This window comes from Scylla paramamosain, unplaced genomic scaffold (genome assembly GCF_035594125.1).
Source record: "Scylla paramamosain isolate STU-SP2022 unplaced genomic scaffold, ASM3559412v1 Contig11, whole genome shotgun sequence".
NCBI classification, from domain to species: domain Eukaryota; kingdom Metazoa; phylum Arthropoda; class Malacostraca; order Decapoda; family Portunidae; genus Scylla; species Scylla paramamosain.
Window position 1 is genome coordinate 1,296,501 of NW_026973676.1, and position 6,000 is coordinate 1,302,500.

At 40.1% G+C, this 6,000-nt stretch overlaps 1 long non-coding RNA gene across 2 annotated transcripts in view; it reads right to left on the reverse strand.

Moving 5' to 3' along the window:
• Nucleotides 1-4,183: 4,183 nt before the first annotated feature.
• The window catches only part of LOC135097053 (uncharacterized), a 2,912-nt gene continuing 1,095 nt past the window's right edge, over nucleotides 4,184-6,000 (reverse strand). Inside the window, exons 3-4 of one of the 2 annotated variants that reach the window (XR_010265318.1) lie at nucleotides 4,854-5,829; nucleotides 4,184-4,738 (exon numbers count right to left, since the gene is read on the reverse strand). This is a non-coding gene — a long non-coding RNA (uncharacterized LOC135097053). Of the gene's footprint in view, nucleotides 5,830-6,000 lie in introns of both variants that reach the window. The other variant, XR_010265317.1, reaches the window with a different exon arrangement.

A 6,000-nucleotide genomic window follows, 5' to 3' on the forward strand; every position in this document is an offset into this window, starting at 1 on the left:
GTGAGAGATATGTTTGAACTTGACTTCAGTGATAGAAAGTCAGCTGACACTCCATTATCATATGAAGATAAAAGGTTTATGAGTAAGATGAAAGAAGGAGTACATCAGCTGAAGGATGGCCATTATGAGTTGCCCCTTCCTCTTAAAGATGATAAGGTCAAGCTTCCAAACAACAAACTATTAGCAGAGCAGAGACTCAAGAAGTTAAGAGCTAAACTTGAGAAGGATAATCAACACAAAGGTGATTACAAAGTGTTCATGGATGATATGATTACAAAAGGTTATGCAGAGGTTGTACCGACAAAGGATTTAGTTAGGAATGATGGTAAGGTCTGGTACATTCCACATCATGGAGTCTATCATCCGAGAAAGCCAAAGAAGTTGAGAGTTGTCTTTGACTGTAGTGCAAACTACAGGAACCAGTCATTAAACAGTCACCTGTTACAAGGCCCAGACCTTACCAACAAACTTATTGGAGTGTTGTGTAGGTTTAGGCAAGAAAGCATTGCACTTGTATGTGATATAGAAGCAATGTACCATCAAGTGAAAGTCAACCCAGAACACAGAGACATGTTAAGATTCCTTTGGTGGGAAAGTGGTGACCTTAATAATAAGATAGCTGAATACAGGATGACAGCTCACCTGTTTGGAGCTACTTCATCTCCAAGTGTAGCCAACTTTGCTCTTAAGAAAGCTGCAGATGACTACGGGTGTGGATCTGATGCAGCCAAGTTTGTAAGAAACAACTTTTATGTTGATGATGGTTTGAAGTCAGTAGCTACAATGGATGAAGCTGTCACTCTTATTCAGCAGAGCAAAGAATTATGTTACAAGGGAGGTTTTAACCTTCATAAGTTCTTGTCAAACAACAAAGATGTATTAGCTGCAATTTCTCCTCATGAGAGAGCAGATGGAATTAAAAGTTTGGATTTTAGTAAGAATGAAGACACACTGCCTATAGAAAGAACTTTGGGAGTTGAGTGGTGCATAGAATCTGACACATTTCAATTTAGAATAAAGCTGAAAGACAAGCCACTCACCAGGAGAGGCATTCTGTCAACAGTGAGCTCCATATATGATCCATTAGGTCTAGTGTCACCTCTCATACTGACTGGAAAGCAAATTTTACAAGAATTATGTAAGAATGCAGTTGAATGGGATGAAGAGGTGCCAGATTATGTCAAACCTAAATGGATAAAATGGAAGGATGAGCTGCACAAACTAGATCAGTTAAAGGTACCTAGATGCTACAAACCTGATGACTTTGGGGAAGTAGAAAAGGTTGAACTCCATCACTTTTCAGATGCCTGTCAAGAGGGATATGGCCAGTGCTCATATATTAGATTAATTAGCAAGACTGGCCAAATTCATTGTGCATTAGTAATGGCAAAGTCACGTGTCACACCTCTAAAAACCATAACAATTCCCAGACTAGAACTAGCAGCAGCAGTGGTGTCAGTTAGAATCCATAAACTCTTGAAGGGAGAACTTGAGTATAATAATGTGGAAGAAGTATTTTGGACAGACAGCAAAGTAGTCCTTGGTTACATTGCAAATGAAGCAAAGAGATTCCATGTATATGTTGCAAATAGAGTAGAAACAGTAAGAGATCACACTTCACCAGATCAGTGGAAATTTGTAGAGACACAGTATAACCCAGCAGATCATGCATCTAGAGGCATGACAGCAGATGAATTGTGTAATAGCAAGATCTGGTGGAATGGCCCAGAATTCCTTTGGCAACATAGCAAAATGGATAGCCATTCCCAGTACAAGGTCATAAATGAGAATGATCCAGAAGTGAAGAAAGTTGTATGCCATGCTGTAGGTACACAACAGCCCACAGATATACTAGAAAGACTTGAGTATTTTTCAGATTGGTTTAAAGCAAAGAGGGCAGTTGCTGTATGCCTCAAGCTTCTGAACAGCTTCAGAGGAAAAGGTGATGGCACTACTAAAGTAAAGGGAAACACATATAAGCCAGTAAATGTAGCAGAAGTGTCAGAAGCTGAAAATGTAATTATAAAACAACTGCAATCAAAGGCATTCCAAAAGGAAATAAATGTACTGAAATCATCTGCTAACCATAATTCTTTAATTAAAGGAGACAATGGCAAGGGAACAAAAGTGATAGACAAGACCAGTTCCCTCTATAAGTTAGATCCCTACATTGACAAAAATGGTATCATGAGAGTAGGAGGAAGATTGAGGCTTTCTAATTTGACAGATGAATCCAAACATCCAGTCATCCTCCCCAAAACATCTCACATAACCCAGCTGATAATATGCCACCATCACAAAAGGACAAATCATCAAGGCAGGGGCATAACTTTAAATGAAATCAAGTCATGTGGATACTGGATAGTAGGAGGATCATCCCTAGTATCAAGGCACATTTCAAAGTGCATTATCTGTCGTAAAGTTAGAAGTACAACACAGGGACAGAAGATGGCAGACCTGCCTATTGACAGACTAGAACCATCACCTCCTTTTACATACTCAGCAGTAGATTTCTTTGGCCCTTTCTATGTCAAAGAGGGGCGTAAAGAGCTTAAAAGATATGGAGTGCTCTTTACTTGCATGGCATGTAGAGCTGTGCACATAGAGACAGCCAACAGCATGGATACAAGTTCCTTCCTAAGTGCATACCGTCGCTTTGTAGGACGAAGAGGGCCCGTAAGACAGTTGAGATGTGACCAAGGAACTAACTTTGTAGGAGCCAAATCAGAGTATGAGAAATGCTTAAAAGAATTAAATAACAATAAAATCAGACAAGAACTCGTGAAAGATCAGTGTGACTGGATTGTTTTTAACATGAATGTACCCAATTCCAGTCACATGGGAGGTGTTTGGGAGAGGCAGATACGCACAGTGAGAAATGTACTCTGTGTTGCTTGATCAGCATGGTACTCAGTTAGATGACCAAGATCTGAGAACCTTCCTAGTTGAAGCAGAAAATATAGTTAATGGTCGTCCCCTAACTGTGGACCATCTTAACTCCCCAGCAAGTCTTACACCGTTGACACCCAGTAATTTGTTAACTATGAAAACAAAGGTAGTACTGCCTCCTCCAAGCATTTTCATTAAGAAGGACCTGTACTGCATAAAGAGATGGCGCAGAGCACAATACCTGGCCAACCAGTTCTGGTCCAGGTGGAAAAAGGAGTATGTGCAATTCCTACAGCTTAGAAATAAGTGGACAACACCAAAGAGGAATCTCAGTGTAAATGACATAGTTATCATCAAAGATCAGAATTTAGCAAGGAACCAGTGGAAACTGGGAAGAGTAACAGAAGTATCTCCTGATCATGATGGCCTAGTAAGAAAGGTTAAGGTCCTGGTTTCAGACTGTAATCTCGACAACCAGGGAAGACACATAAAGGCAAACAGGACCATCATAGAGAGGCCAATACATAGTCTAGTATTGCTGTTAGAAGGTAATGCATAATAATAGACCGGAGCATCCCCGCCAAGGAGCCAATGTAACAAAACATATTATGTGCTAATCCTAGTTTTAAGGTACATACTAATCTTAATTTAAGGTAAATTGTTACACAATTTAGGGGAGCCATGTTACTGTGTGTAAAGCGTATGTACCTCATGTGATTATTCCTCGGCATATATAAGTGAAATGTTCAATAGTTTTCTATTTGCATGAAAACGTGTAATATGTGTGAGTATCAGTATTTAATGCTATATTAAGCACCGAAGCCGATGCTCACTTGTTGGTAGTGTGGGGTTAACCTGCTAGTCGCCTTCGGGCATCACTCACGGCCAAGTCGCGCTCAGACAAAGACGGGCAGGATGGTGACCGAGGTAAATACTTTAATTTTGTAGTAAAAACTGATTGTCATAGTGCTAAGTCAATTGCATGTATTGTTAATGAATATTGTAATATGTTGAAAGTGTTTAATATCAGTGTATAATGTTATTTTGTAAGAAATTGAGACCGAGAACTTGTTCGCAGTTCTTACGGTCATGCCTACCTCATCAATAAACGTCAGAGAGAGAACTGCCTTTCCTCGACCCTACGATGATGGGTGTGATCAGTAAAACAGATCACCTGAGAGCCAATTGATGCCCAGCCGGTGCGGCTACAGTAGGTGATTAACATACAAACAAACACACACACACACACACACACACACACACAGTGTACCAGTCAGGGTTAAAATCTAAACACTTTTGAGGCAGATAATTTTATTAATCTATTTTTACAAATTACAATTTTTAACAATGCGACCAGTTTGAAAATCTTATGACTAATTGAATGGTGATGGTTGAAGCAGTGAGAGGATTAAATCTCTCTCTCTCTCTCTCTCACTCTGTGTGTTTAACAGGTTACACTGGAAGTTAATGAGATTTCATGATTCCAGTGATAGTTTAACAAAGAGAAACAGGAAAAAAAAACACCCTTGAGGGCCTAATTAATCTGTGGCCTTTCAAAAAAATAAATATAAATAAATAAATAAATAAATAAATAAATAAATAAAAATACAGGAATAGAACATGCTCAAACACACACACACACGCACGCACAAGCAGCTGGGGAGAGGTGAGTGTGTGGGGGTTACTGAAGAAGACAGGGCAAGTTATGAGCAGAATGTTAAGGGCAAATGTAGAGAGGGACCAAATCTATTCTTGAAATATATGAAGAGCAGGATGAAAATCAGAGAAGGGGTGAACAGGTGAAGGTGTGAGGACCTGGCTGACTTGGCATCATGTGGCCCTTCTTGCACTGAAAAAATAAATAAATAAAAAAATAAATAAATAAATAAAAAAATGAAAATAAATAAATAAATAAATAAAATAACAGATCACTGCTATTAGGCATACCTTATTTAAATACTAACCACTGTGGGACGTTTCCTTGTTCTGCAGCCACTTTCAAACATTGCACTAGCCAGAAACTGCAAAATCTGCCTATCTCCATTCCTGAAGATGATTATAAAGAAGCCATTCATTTCTTGTAGTGGAGTGAAATGTTGCCCATCACAGTGAAAAGTTTAAATGAAAGAGACACAATTCAATGGAAGACAGCAAACATACTGTGACCTTTGGAGGGGAGACAGGTTCACCATGACAGAACAAGGGATAGATTACATTGAGGTACAAGGTGGAAAAGTGAGATAGATCAGAGGAGTGATAAACTGAATGAATAGAAGAACAGGATGGAACACAAGAACCCTCAATGTATGAAAGGTGGTATGAGGGAAGCCTGTCTGGTGATCTCTTCTAAGCAAGGACAGTGTATGGATGTGAATGCAAGGAGTTACAGGTGTGAGTCTTGCAGCAACGTGAGCCATGGGGAGGATGAGGTGGTGGAGCACATGATACTGCAGTGTCAGAAGTACTAGGCGGAGATGTGATGCAAGTGATTTGGAGTTAGGGAGAGTGGAGAGGACAGGATGTGGATGGTGGTGCTGCTTGTAGGATTGTGGAGAGACAAATGAAAGGAAGAAGAAGGCTGTCAATGGCTTCGTGGAGTGTGGCAAGCTAGATAGGGCAGGCAGTGTGAAGGATACGAAACAAACAAACAAACAAACAAACAAGCACACACACACACACACACACACCTGTATATACAAGCACAGTGGGCAGGCTTCACACACTACCAGTAACAATCATCTCTCTCTCTCTCTCTCTCTCTCTCTCTCTCTCTCTCTCTCTCTCTCTCTCTCTCTCTTGGAAGTTAAATTTATCAAAAAACTCAAAGAAATCTTGGTAGAGACTTCAGTGAATCTGTGCTCCTGATGGTGGTGGTGGTGGTGGCAGTGGTGATGGTGGTGGTACTTGGAACACTGGCTCTTCTGTCCTCTCATCCACATTCTGAGAGAGAGAGAGAGATCAGAGAGAGGTTAGATCAGGTAAATAGATAGACATTGAGAGATAAGCAGAGATAGGCCTAGTTAGGTTAGGTCTAACTCACCCACACACACCCACATGCAATAAACACAAGGATCATTTTCTCTACATATTATGTGTGACTGCAAGCCCACC